Source organism: Archocentrus centrarchus, chromosome 14 (genome assembly GCF_007364275.1).
Source record: "Archocentrus centrarchus isolate MPI-CPG fArcCen1 chromosome 14, fArcCen1, whole genome shotgun sequence".
In the NCBI taxonomy this organism is placed as follows: domain Eukaryota; kingdom Metazoa; phylum Chordata; class Actinopteri; order Cichliformes; family Cichlidae; genus Archocentrus; species Archocentrus centrarchus.
This window is the reverse complement of record NC_044359.1, coordinates 32,090,277-32,104,595: the sequence shown is the minus strand read 5'-3', so window position 1 is coordinate 32,104,595 and position 14,319 is coordinate 32,090,277.

Genomic DNA, 14,319 nt, shown 5'->3' with positions numbered 1-14,319 from the left:
CCACATACAGGAGAAAGCATCGAAATGCCCAACTGAACGTGTTTTTTTTTCTTCTTAATAATATGAGGCAGCCTTCTTGTTATTAGCTTGAAAGGGCTGCAGAGTGCTGAGGATGCAGAGCAGTTGGCTCCATGCCCTCAAAGCCTCTATCTGAGCAGTAGAGCCCAAGTGTGTGTAAAGGCTTGCTGAGTGAGGGATCGTGAATGGCTGATTGTGAACCAGAAGTTTTTTTTTTTTTTTAACTTAAAAAGCCTTTGAAGTGTATAAAATAATAATAATAATAAGTGCATGGATAAAACTTTTTTTTTGTCAGCTGACACCTGCTCAGATCCAACTGTATAATGTGCTTTGTAGCAGGACCGTGGTGATACAACATGAGTCTCTTCAGAATCAGTGTGACGTCAAACAGTGTTATTCAGAGACAGTTAGGCAGAGAGCCACTCTTTGTTGAGTCACTTCTGTAGCTAAATAGTGTGAAGCACTTGTCAGCCCGGTGGTTGCAACAATGCCTTGCTTCTCTATCTGGGGTGAGGTCTAGCTGAGGTTAGCGTCATGTTCCCTCCCTTGATGGAGCTGAGGGTTAGCTGTTCGGGTGCTGCCCCTGTGCACACAGGAACATTCCAGGCACACAAATAAAGCTGTGGCTGTGCCTTTGTTGCAGTGCTGACTAGACAAGAGCCTTTCTGCAGGGCTGCTGCCTTCAAAAAGACGAAGTCGTGCATCCCTGCTGGTAAATGATCTGACACACTTTTTACCGCTGCAGTCTTTCCACGAGCCCTTGTTGTGAGGCTGTCGTTGTTATTCTGCCTCTCCATTCCCGCCTTCCTTGGCTCCTTCCACCCCTCACCCCAGCCCCCCCCCCCCCCCCCCCCCCCCCCCCCAACACAGTTTTGCACACACATTGCAAGCAGATGGAAGAAAAGGTGTCTATATCGAAGATATTTTCCCCCTTCTTAAGCAGCCTTCCAGCCTGCGGAACCAGCATGGGATTAATAAATTCAATATGAATTGAAAGCTAATGAAATGTGAACCCCCACCTCTCCCTCCTGACTGCCAGCCACTGGGAAGCACAGAGAGCACAGAGCTCCTTGAGATCAGGCAGAGGGAGGGAGAGAATGAGATCATTGTCACAATTACACCATTAAAAGTAGCAGTCAGCAAAACCATAAAACTGGCCCGCTGTCAGGCGGCTGACCTGTGTGACTGGCTACAACATGCCCAGCATTCTTCTGTGACACAGTGCTTTGTCATTTTCTTCACAGTGACACTGACAGACGGGCCACATCCAAGGAAGCAGCATTCGCACCCTGTGCCAAAACTATTCAAGTTTACAATAGCCGCTCCTGTAAACAAGTGATAAAACCTTCAAAAGGACACATGCAAAGAACTGCAGATATAGCTGCAGTCCAATCCTGAACACCTACTCTCAGATTATGGAAGGCTGTGCATTAAATAAATTACTCAGAAGCCACAGGAAATACTGTACATACAGGCTTGCAGACACTGCAGTTTTTCCCAACATCCATATGGACTACCGCAATTAAATCCGAAAACAACAGCGGGCAGAGAGAGAGAGAGAACAGGAGCACGAGGGGACAGCAAGATAGAGCGATGGAGAGTTCAACTCAAGGGCATGCTGAGAGGCATGGGGTAGGGTGTCTGAAGGACTGTTGATGCAATGGAGGCTCTTGTGCAGCACGGCCAGCCATGTTTCCAATTAGAGCAGCCTCATCCCATAATTGTTTAATTGGAGGCTGTGTGTGGGATGGAGGAGGCTCCAGAGCCCATGAGTTTTTCCCCTTCTAGTCAGCTGATTGATATAGAGGGCTGTTTACCGCCCAGTAGGCTTTCAGCCCTCATGATAGGATCTGATTGCCCTATCAGCTCCACCACCGAAGCACATCAGTACCCCCACCCTCCTCACCCCTCAGCTCATTACATTAGTTGATCATGCTGGAAAAATGCAACACTGGCAGAAATGGTTAAATTAAAGTGGTGCTGTGATTGATGGATATCACCGTCCTCCATTTCTAATAAAACAACATATGTGAGACACAACAAAACTTGTTTGACTCACTTAATGTGTGAGGTCCAAGTCTCAATTCAATTTCCAGCTCATAAATGTCAAAGTGTGACAAAGTCAGGTCACCTCACAAGCAGATTACAAAACAAATGGGATCACATCCAACATAAACTTTTAGGAAATGCACTTAATTTACATTAATACCACATTTATGAATACTTTTACACTTGTCATAATTCATAATAATCTCAATTGTTTAAGAAAAAGTTTTTTTTTTTCATTAGAATACAAAGTGAACTTTTTGTGTTTGCGGGTTCTTCAGCAGTTTAAGTCACATGATGTCTGAGCTTTGAAAAGGGATGAATATATGTTAAAAAACAGAAACTCTGAAGGTCCCTGAGGTCTGTTAATGAAGAAATAATTTCAAATACCACAAACATTTGAACAGTTAAATAATAAATAAAATGCAGAAAGACAGATGTTTCTCTGCAGGTACTCACGCACAAAACCCTAACTAAAATTATTTAAAAAAAACAAACAAACAAAGGCATTTTTATCCTTTTTGTTTGGTAACAAATAACTTAAAGACTGCTCACAGATAACTGTGACATTCACAAAACTACATTTTAAAAAAATTCCATCCATGCACGCATCTTCTGGGTAACGAGCAAAAACTGCACAACCAAGGATCCAGCATGACACGGTTGCCAATATTTGATAGACACTGGTCAATATTCACAAGCCAGGTTTATTTGAACATGCTAGTTACTGATCAATACGTTTACAGAGAGCAGCACCCAAAGTCTCTGCAAACAGTCTCTTCCCAATAGGGAATACTGAGACAGTATCTTAGCATGTCTTCCTCTACTCTGTGATAAATAGATGAACCTGCTCTAATGTTAAGAAAAGCATAACAATGACAACAAAAAACAACAACTTACTGTGAGTCCCCTATAAATGCACTAATGATACAGTACATGTTATTGCTTACTCAGTGAAACCCAAGAAAGTAGTTATAAGCTGCCAAGAAGACATCTGTGTTCAGCGTGTGTGTGTGTGTGTGTGTGCGTTGTGCGTGTGCAAAGATGTATGTGCATGTGGATGCAAATATGTGCACACATATGTGTGTTTAGAAACATTATTCGTGGTGCAATATGCCATAAATGCTTTCAACACGGTGTTCTCATATTGCAAGTGAACACTTGCGTGCTCGTGCATTATGCACGTTTGCATCCGCGTCTTACATTTACTGTGCAGAGTGTCGTGTTCTGAGGGTCAGTATGGTTGGCATAACGTGTGTCATCACCTTGCACCGTTGTCCCGCACTGAATGGAAGTTACTAGACATGAGCTCAGAATCTCAGCTCGGATAAATAAGTCAGTTATGAAAATTGCAGCATGAGAGATCAAATGAGAAATGTAAAAGTTATCTTTCTGTCAGTTTCTCTGCAGCTTGTAACTGTAAAAACAAAAAGCCTGTCTGCCTGAGTGTAAGTACTATAATTCTATGTCAAATACTTTTTTAATACACTCTACTTATGGACAACTGAAAGAGGCTGTTTTGGCTGAGGGTATTTGCTTTGCAAATCAGATATGCCCTTACATGTTTGAATGCTTTCACGATACCACTTACAAAGCTTGGGAAGGGCGCAGCTGGCTGAGCTCAATTCATTATCATCACTGCAGCTTTGACTGAACCACTGCCACTCAAAGCTCTGAACTGCTCAGCCGGTCCAATTTTGCAAGTTTACTTCCCACGACAGGTGGAGCAGACAACAGCAGCACATTTGCTGGAATTTCCACGTAATAGATGACAGATAATGAGCCTGCTGTGATCTCTCTGTGTTCTTATTGATTAGTGATAAAAAAATCTGCCAGACAGTACAGCGTGGTGATGCGGTTCTAAAGATGTGTAGGGTATATATAAGAAGCACTTGTGGAATCAGACAAAAGAGGGGTAGGGGTGCTGTGTGCACGTGTGAATGCAATTTTCCTGTTTTTCCTCAGCCATCAGTCACAGCAGGGAGGCGAGCAGCACTACCTGCGCTCTTCAGGTAGAGCTCCCTCTGAGAGTCAGACAGAGTAACTCTTCTGAGAACAGGAAGCGGCCATGAGGCCAAATTTAAAAACCTCTACTGGCCTTTTCACTGTATTTCACCACATTTTTCAGAATAGGAAGGATACTGAATTGGATTATTACATCAAACATATGCAACACATACTAAACAGACCAGACAAGTACGCAGACCATTTGCACGTATCCAAGAACTAATAAGGCATTAAATTAAGACAGGGATAAATGAGTAAAACTAAAGGAGCCGGTTCTAAGGAGCCCTGACTGTTGGATACAGTATGTGAGTGTGTGGCTGTGAGCAGAGTCAGAAGAGAGCAGGGGGCTTTAAATATTTTACAAGAAATGTTCCTGGAGCTTTATGAAGACCTTTTTTTTAGGCCAAGCTGACCTTATATGACAATTCTGCATGTAATCATTTTTTAAACGGGTTGTACTAAAAATCAATGCAGAGCAAAAAGCTTGCACTTGTGATTTTGTGGCTTGGAAAAGAAGAAAAAATTTGCAAATGACATTTTGATCCTTGGACTTTTTAGACAGTGCTCCATATAACTAAACTGTAAATAACATCCACTCTTCTTATAGGAATGTCCTGGGATCATTTTAAACCGGGATTTAAGATGGTGGTGGTGCGCTTGTCCAAGGAGACTTACAAGGACTGAACTGCTTATTTCAGAAATAGGGACTGAAAACATGTTGCTGTTTGATGGTTGTGGCTTTTTTGTTGTTGTTGTTGTTGTTGCTAGTTTTACCTCCAGTGAAGCAGGAAAATCTCATTTTTGTTTTATTAAATATGTGTGATTTCTTAAACTTTTGTAATTTGGATGAAGCATTTCAAATGAATGCAGAAGAAAAAAGTTAACCTCCATGAAACTCTATGACCCAAAAGTCCCAAAAGACAATAATTTAACATCCCAAATATACAAACTTAAATCCCAAAACACTGCAGTGGCATAAGAATAAGAATAACCCAGTTATTTTTTGCATTAAATTCATTGTTAAGTATGCGCTGACATTTCTGTTATGGATTAAACTTGGGGCCTTTCTGTGTGGAGTTTGCATGCTCTCCCTGTGTCCCTCCAGGTACTCCAGCTTCCTCCTGCAGTCCAAAAACATGCATATTAACTTGATTGGTGATTATAAATTGGCTGTGCATTTTTTCTCTCTCTCTCTGTTAGCGCTCTGATAGGCTGGTGGCCTGTCCATGGTGTCCCCCGCCTCTTGTCCCATGACAGCTGGGATAGTCCCCCCCCCCCAGCCCAGGATTGTTTAATTGGTTAAAAAAATCAATAGATAGCTATACCAGTAAAAAAATGATTATGATTCTGGTCAGGAAAAAATATAAAATGCTGGGTTAATTTGGGCATACAGTTAAATGATTTTACTGTAAGAACTGTGAATTTCTGCACAACTGCTATTTGATGTGAAAAAAAAAAGACTGCATGATCAGAAGGAGCCCATTTCTGTAAAGTAAACACATGTTCATGCTCAAATTGGAGAAAGAATGGATTCTCCTGCTGTGCTATGACACAGCTGTTTATTAAAGTTACATAAAAAAGGCGACATTCTGCATTTACGGATTCAATGAGAGACCGTGTCTAAAAACAGATTTTAAGAGTTGGTCGTTAATGCTGTGATACTTAAAGAGAGACGTGATTTGAATATGCTTTGAATGACTGACAGTCCATTTTGCTAGTCCAACTAAAACACACTCCTGCCTGAGTTTATGAAATGAATATTGAATATCATCATCAGAGTTGTACTCCAGTTTGAAAATCAGCAAAGTCCTCTGACCGTATGCTAGTAATTAGTTAGTAATAAGGTTAACATGACACTCAGTGCTTTTCCACCAATTAATGCTGACTTTCACTCCTCAGACAGAACTCCTTCTGTTGTGTGTGCTAGATTTAGCCTTAAGCAACAGATCCTGACACCCTCCACATGAGATAAGATAGAGATTAGCTTTGGCAGTGACTGGGATTGATTCCTCAGGCTTCTAGGGATTTGCTGTGTTCTTCTACTTCTGTCTTTATGAGGACCAAAAGTCCTAAGAGTGAAGATTATCTGTCAGTCACCAAAAACTGGGTACAGTCACTCACTTTCAGGGCTGAACAGGGTTCTCATCTTCCTCTGTAACAAGTCCTGTTGTGCCATTAAACCAGTTTTCTGTTCACTGTAGTTTTCTTTTTTTTTCTTTTTCATGAACTCTAATGATTCTGCCTGACCCCTGACCTTTCTAACACTGCCATGAACTCAACGTGAGCAGTTTTTAATGATTAAGACAGGATGAGCTGCCAAACAACTTGGCATATCCACGTACCCCTGAAATGAATTCTAAAACCCTTCATCCATGTGTTACTTTATGAATAGAAACATACATTTCCCCAAAAAGCAGATTTCAACCTGTTGCTTTCAGCTGCTGTTTCATGCGCAGTTTGAGAGAGCAGCAGAACAAGGATAGTAGGAAGGCCAAGAATAACAAAGTCAGACTTGTTTCTCAAAACAGCATCTCTTCTAGTTTCCTCCCTCTGGGCTTCTGAGGGTGATGCTGTAGGAGACGTGGTGTGTTTCTGTGTTTGGTTCTTGAATAATGATTAATCCTGAAAGAATTTCAAGTTCGTGCGGCCTCAAAAATGCACCAAAGAACCTCTGTTTTCCAAAACCTAGGAGAACAGTTTATTAGAAACTAATATTATATATATTCTGATGTTAATGAAACACACTGAGAGCCTCTAATAGACTGACTTTTAAGCATACGAGTTCAATCTGAATGCTGTAATTAGACTCATTTTTAAAGACTGTTAGTTATGTGCAGTCTCAGAAGTCACATGTGCTCCAGTTACTGAAACGATACTTTCAGTTTTGCTTCCGCGGAAAAGAAAAACACGATGAGGATCTGAAGCTGTGTTTGATTAACAAAGCTCTCATTCATATTTCAGGTTTCCAATCGTTGTTTGCTTTTTGAATATTTAACACCGACATGTTTGATTAGAGCTCCATTAATGGGATTGTGTGCTCAGCCTTTCAAAATCTTTGGTTCTTATTCCTGTCAAACATGTTCTCCCATCTCTCCCTCTCTCTCTTTGTGTGTCTGTTTTGACCCCACCCTCTCCTTCCCATGCAGCTCAGGGGATTCCAACTAAATGTCAGTTTAGGGAGTGTGTTTAGATGGACTTTAGCTAAAGGAAATACATATTTGACGGCAAACCTGCAAATGTGTTTCTTTTAGCCTCACAGATTCGGGTAGTCTCACTTGTCCCTCCTTCACCTCACTGGTGAGAATGTCCCTTCCTATTCCTCTCTCTAAACCTTCATCAATTTACAATAAGACAAAGGGGTGCATAAAAATATATATATATATTTATATATTTGGAGTGTGCCTTTATTTATTTAGTTGCCTTTCAACAACTGATTAGTCTTCCATAGCCCGAGAGTTTTATGCTAGACTTGTCATTTTAATTCAGCATACATCGAGCTTTTTCCTGGAGCCAAATAAGTGTCTGTCTCCAGTGGGAGTTTCAGCCCACAAGAGCGCAACCACTTCTGTGAGCGAGGGGTGCATGAGGAAGGAAGGAGTGAGGCGAGGATTTGGGGCAGGGAAGGCACTGCATGCTCACTCACAAAAGATGAAAAATAGCAGTGCATGATTGCTGTGATGGGAACGAGACCTTTTAGTGTAGATGGTAATGCAATTACAGTAGAAAAACTGGACATAATATCCTTCTCTTCTGTGCGAGCTGCACGCAGCTGGAGAGCCGGCAAGACTCTTCTGTTTTTTTTTCTGCCTCTGCTCTCCACAACGCAGGCCAACAAGCAGCAGCAGCAGCGAAGTGACTGAGGGGGCTGAGGGGGGGGGGCGAATTGTAACAGGAAAACACCTTACCAGTACATCTTAATGACAGGTGACAAATGAGCCTCAAGTTCGGCTGGGTTATTCCCTGTTCATAAATCAAGAGAAACTGCAGACAGGGGTGTATGTAAGAAGATTGGTTTACTCACTGCTCCAGAACAAACCTAAATGACACCAATGAAGCAAGCAATCTAGATCACAGATGTAGGCAGGGGCACATAAAATTCTGCCTCTAAGCACTTTGTCATGCCAACAGCAGCTCACCTTTTATAACCCACAGAGCGGAGGCCCAAGTAACTTACAATACATAAATGTTCCAATCACAGTGGTAAATGGATTGCTGCCATCACGATTTCAGGCTTCCATTCAAACTTCTAAAGTGTGACCATGGGAGCTTGTTGGAAAGGGAAATGTATTTTCAACTGACTTAAAAGGAATCCCTTTTGAATCACAGAGGAATTCACCTCTTTAATCTCCATGTTTGACACTGTATCTAGGGTTGTGGGTAAGGAACATCTGGAACACACACCTCTGTAATACAGCAAGACTAAACGGTCTTTAAAAAAAAGAAAGAAAAAAACCTTCCTTGTGATTTAAAGCCCTTTCGTTTGGCCATCTATCCTCCCAGACTCCCATTTTTACTCTTCCCTTGTCCTCTTACTCCAGGCTGTGCTGGGAGAGACGGATGCTTTTTGCCGGACTTTTCATTTGCCAGTGAGCTTGGCACAGGAATAATTACCTGTCTCTATGATCAATTACCTGATTACTCACCAGAGATGCACAAGATGTCTGAAGAACAGAGCCTGGGTCTGTGCTGTAGTGGAGGACAGGCTCGCTGCACTGACTGCACACAGAACACGCAAAAACAGACCAATGTGCACACTGTGCATACATACAGACTCCATATAGGCACCTCTGTATCTTTTGTTAACACCTCACATGGCAGACTCACAGACACACACACACAGGCACATGCACTAGGGATCACATTCTCTCTATGTGCTCCAGGCAGCTAAGCAGCTGACAGAGTCAAGGACACAGTGACTGGCGGGCCATTGAAAACACAAGGAAGTCATTAAGAACAATCCTGACACACATTGCGGCAAGAAAGCATCCCTGTGTGGGGCAAAACAACCCCCCATAACTGCCTTGTTATGATGAGAAATGTTTACCCAAGGGTACTGCATGAGCAGAGAATAAGCTGTAAAATGCAAGCACTGGACATTATGTGATATTCAGTTATTATCCCCATGGTCTGCGTAAACACTTGAGTCAGATTATAATCGTGTCATGCGAGGCCCCTGCAGAACCACTCATGATGTGCAGCTTGACCTCTAAACAACACTTACGTGTGAGCTCCGTAGCCTCCCGATCTACGCCGATCATCGACGCAAATGACGCACAGACATGACATCAACTCCCGCTACTGCCATGCAACATCCAAATCCCACACACTGAATACAGTAATAGCTTTTCTAATACTTGGTTGTGAAGCAATGTTTAGAGGCTGTTCCTGACACCGCTGAACGAGAATATTTACTCACGCACTGTGAACATATTTGTCTTCAGCACAGCATGTAATGCGCCACGCAGCCGGTTTCTCTTAATCAATGCTAGATTCAATCCACCCTGCAGTGTGAGCAAACCAGACCCGGCACAAAATGCAATTTAAGCACCTATGTATCAGCACATGTGAAGTCAGTGTCGGGTACAAGTGTGCTTTTCGGAAATGCCAATGTAATTCCACTTTTGTGAGGAGGCTGACATTTAAGTTCCGGGGGTTTTATAGCAGCTGCAATATTCATCTACAGAGGATCACCAAAACACAGTGTTTGTGTTATATTTCATACATTTTTTTGATTTGTACAATGGCAACAGGTTAAGATGCATTAGCTACCTTGATGGCTGCAGTTTTTGTGTGCAGCCCAGTGGGGCTCAACTTATAAGTGGACCAGGCTTGTACTGGCAGAAATCCTGCATGAAAAAAGAAAAGTTTTTGGAGGAGGGTGCACAAACATCTCCACCACTAATGAATCATTGAATCAGTGCTGCTGTGTGCAAATTTCTTCTCACAGGGCAACATTTTCCTGTTATTGTTAATCAAAACAAGAGCACGCTGCTCAACGACGGCTCAAAAAGTCCAGATTCAGGTATTTTCTTCCGATATGAACCTCAGTAAACCTGCCAAGGTCAGCACTGGTTGGTTTTTATATTGTTTCACCGCTGCCTGGTGACTTTATTTCAGCGCTGCTTTATTGGATTGTCCTTTATTCTCATTTGGTCTTATTATTTTATCCACTCACTGCACATGTGCATGCACCATTACACAATATATACTTCATTCAAACACATATGAAGAGACAGAGATCAGTTCCAAGGGAGTAAGCTCCTTCACTTGGAGAAAATAACAAAATCTTTCCAATCAATTTACTCCATTTCAGCCGGTAATGAAGACTGGCAGGCTTGAAGACAGCTGCTGCCTTCAAGCCGTTGCTGAAAGAACAAAAATTCCGAGGTCTGAGCGGGGAAGGTGGAACAGCATTCACAAAGAGAGGCTGACTCAGTGGAGCCTGCTGCTTTAGCGGGGCCCAGTTTTGTACAGATTCATCAACTTAATAGAAAGCTCACAGTCTATCCTGCAGAGTTGAACAAACGTGACTCCAGAACTACTAAAAAATTAATGAATTAAGAGTCTCCTCCACAAGATTTAAAAAAAAAAAAAATCAAGCACACAGTCTTTTCTACAGACATTGTGTGCCTGCAGAGTTTGGTAATCAGTCACACAGACAAAGCTCTGCTCAGAGGCAATCAAAGCTGTGGATGGTTCCCGTTAGTACACGCACAGAGTCAAAACCCTGAAGCTGACTGCTTTCATAAAATGCAGACTGAGTGGCAGGAAACACAAATACTACTCAACAGCCCTTTCTACTCCTCTGCAGACGCCACATTAACATAATACAGCCTGCTTGGATTCCTTCATCTCCACACAATTACGACTCCCCATTTAGACTCGTACGCTAGTCAATAAATCCACGGAAGTGAGTCACCGCCACACTCTACGGCTCATAGATATGCAGAAGTTATGATCCAGAGGTTGTCTTGTTTCTCTCGGTGGGGGAAGCCATTGACCTTTTCAAGTCCTGCATGTGTCGACAAAAAAAACGAAAAAGCTATAGCTTGGCAGAGAGGCATTGTGACCCAGTAGCCCATCATCATTCAGGTTACATGCTGGAATAGATCATAGAGGAATTCACCCCACAAGGACAGCAGCACCCCTGTGATGTCAAAAAAAAAGAAGAAGAGTGGAGTCAAACTTGTTATTAAAGCAATAGGGAAGATCACTGAGATGTCTCCAAGAGAGCAAACACTGGAACCAAAAGCATGTGCTCTACTGCAGCCTGTGGTCGAGACACGTAGGTTCACATTCAGTTTTGGGGTCCTGCTGTGAAAAACATGGTTTGGAAAAGAGCATGAATAATGTCTCACAGAAAACATGTCCAAGGTGCATCAAAGCACTGCTCTAAACACTTATATGACAATGGAGCTGCAAATTCCCCTATTGGGGTACAGTAGAAGCGTTCAGGTGAGTTTAATAAACATCAGCCATGTTACTAATAAATACTAAGCTATATTGTAAAAAAACAGTAGTTCTAATTCTTCTAGTAAGAAATAATGATGAATAAAAAGAATTATAGGATAATAATATATGATAATGCAAGAAGACCTGATTAAATCTGAGAGTTAATGTGTTTTTGTTTAGTTACAAAGCGTACTCAGCATTTTTTTTAAAATGAAGTCACTAAAGTTTATGTATGATTATGTTTGATTGTTGTCTTGCCTGCATGTGTGTTCTAGCCAGCGTTTAGTGTATTTTGAAAAGCTATATTTTAGTATGTAATAACCCCAGTTCCAAAAAAAAAGCTGAGATGCTGTGTAAAAAGTAACTAAAAACAGAATGCAGTGATTTGCTGTCATGGTCCTGGGATTGTTACCCAGTGGATAGCCTGTCATGGCAAATTCTGATTGGCTGAGCATTGTCTATTATGTTGGTCAGGAAAGACCATATTTATGGCCATAAATACTACAGAATATGACTCATCACTGAGTAATATTAAAGCCATACCTACTGCTCAGCAGGAGTGATCAAATGTAAACAACATGGCTGCACTAATATTCCTGTACACACATGAGTATAATATGATGTGAATACTTTGTAAATATGCACTATGTCTGGCTTATTGTTATATATTCTATGAATAGAAAGGCATTATGCAGTATACACCCTTGTACAACAGTGCAGGATGTGCTTTCTCTAATTTGTTTACCATGAATGTGGTTACCAAAAAGTATTTGTGGAAAAGTTAAAGATAATCACAGAATATTAATCTCTTACAGCGTGCTTAAAACAGTTTTGATTTAATGAGTTTTGTTAATATTGAATACTTATTTTTGCTGGAATATGTATTATATCTTTACTAACCCAGGGGTGACTAAATTAATTTAGATGAAAGTTTAGGGCAAGGCCTTCAAATTAGGATAAAATGGTTATGCAGAAGGTAATAAGATGTCTGCTGAAGGGTTTCCTGCTATGAAATGACTTCTAAATGTATTTTATAGTTTTATTAATGGCAGCAGGAGATCCCCATTGGTGATGGGTCAGGTATTATTATTCTGATCCCTGGTATTGGTTTCCTATTTTATTAATTGTGCTGCTAGTCTTATTTTAATTATTGATTTCTTCAGGTTTATTAGTTCTTTGCTTTTCTAGTCTTTCCAGTTTTTCGTCATGTTTCCATGTTTGTTATTTCCTGTTTTATTTTAGTATTCCATTTCTCATGTCTGGTGTTTAGTTTTACTTTCCCCAGTCTTGTTCCCCTGATCTGTGTCAGCTGTGTTCCCCCAGGTGTTTCATCTCTGCACTAATCACTGCTCTGTGTATTTATAGCTGTTGTCTTCACCTTTGTCTTCATCTGATAATCCTGTTCTGCTTCCAGGTCTGTATCTGTTCCTGTTTCCTTAGCCTACATTACCAAGTGTATGTTCTTTGTAGTTCATGGTTTCCAGCATTCCTCTTTTTAATTCTGTTAGCCTTTTTAAATTCTGCAAATAGCCCTTTAATAAATGGCTCACTTTGAGTTCACCTTTGCCTGTCTCCACACATCTGTGTTTGGTTCCTCTACACACATTCAGTCAGACAAGTTCTTCTTTGGATGTTGGCTACCTTTTCTTCTGTTTTGTGTCAAGATGATCTCACACTACTTCAATAATGTTGAGGTCTGGGCTCTGGGGAGGCCAATCCATGACTTTTTTTTTTTTAATGCAGGTACACTGTTACTGCATCAGAAATGTGTTTGGGATCATTGCCATGCTGGAAAATGAAGATGCTGCAAAACAGACACTTTAAATCAAAATCTGATGGTACTTTTCTGTGTTCATAATTAGATCTATTTTGATGAAAGGCAGCCCCGAACCACGACAGAGCCTCCACCATGTTTTACAGATGGCAGCAGACACTCACTGTTGCACCTCTCTCCTGACCACCTACGTACATGTTGAACCACAGTTCAGTTCTGATGTAATTTAGCATACCTCAGCCTTTTCTCCATTTTCCTTCCTTAAGAATGGCTTTTGTTTTTGTTTTTGTGTTTTTTTTGGGGGGGGGGGTTGTTTGTTTGTTTTTGTGTGTCCTTATTAAACTTTTAATAAGGACTCTTTAGAAATGTCTTAGAAATTATATAATATATTGCAGTAATTTCTTACTGCTTTTCTCAGGCAGAATGAGGAGGCATCCCCACGGCAGGCTCTTCCAATGTCCAACCCTCTGATTCTAACTGTTGATTGGGTCATGTACAGTATCTCTCCATCCTACATACAACTCTGCACTCTGTTATATAAAGAAATCCGTGTTTCCCAGAGAACGCTGCATGGCTGTCAAAAGCCCTGGGAGTGGGAGGGTACCACTACTCTTCACTACACCGTAATTACAGATCTTTTATTACAAAGCCTTACTATACTTTTGTAGAGGGTGTGCAGTTCCAGATGACTCTTTTGATCACACAATGCTGACACGCTCTCACAGGGTAATTTCTGTGTGTAGGCTATGGTGTCATTTTAATTCCTGTATTGTAGCACTGCCTGCTTTCTAAATGTAAGCTGTTCTCTGTAGTTTTGAAGTCAGAGATTTCGCTTTCATGTCAAACACACACACACACACACACACACACACACACACACACACACACACACACACACACACACACACACACCTTCCTGTCTCCACATGCACTCCAATAACTACCCTCACTGTGAGAGTGAAGTGTGTGTCTAATAATCATAAGCGTAGGTGTTATTCTAATGGATGCTGTAACTATGAGCT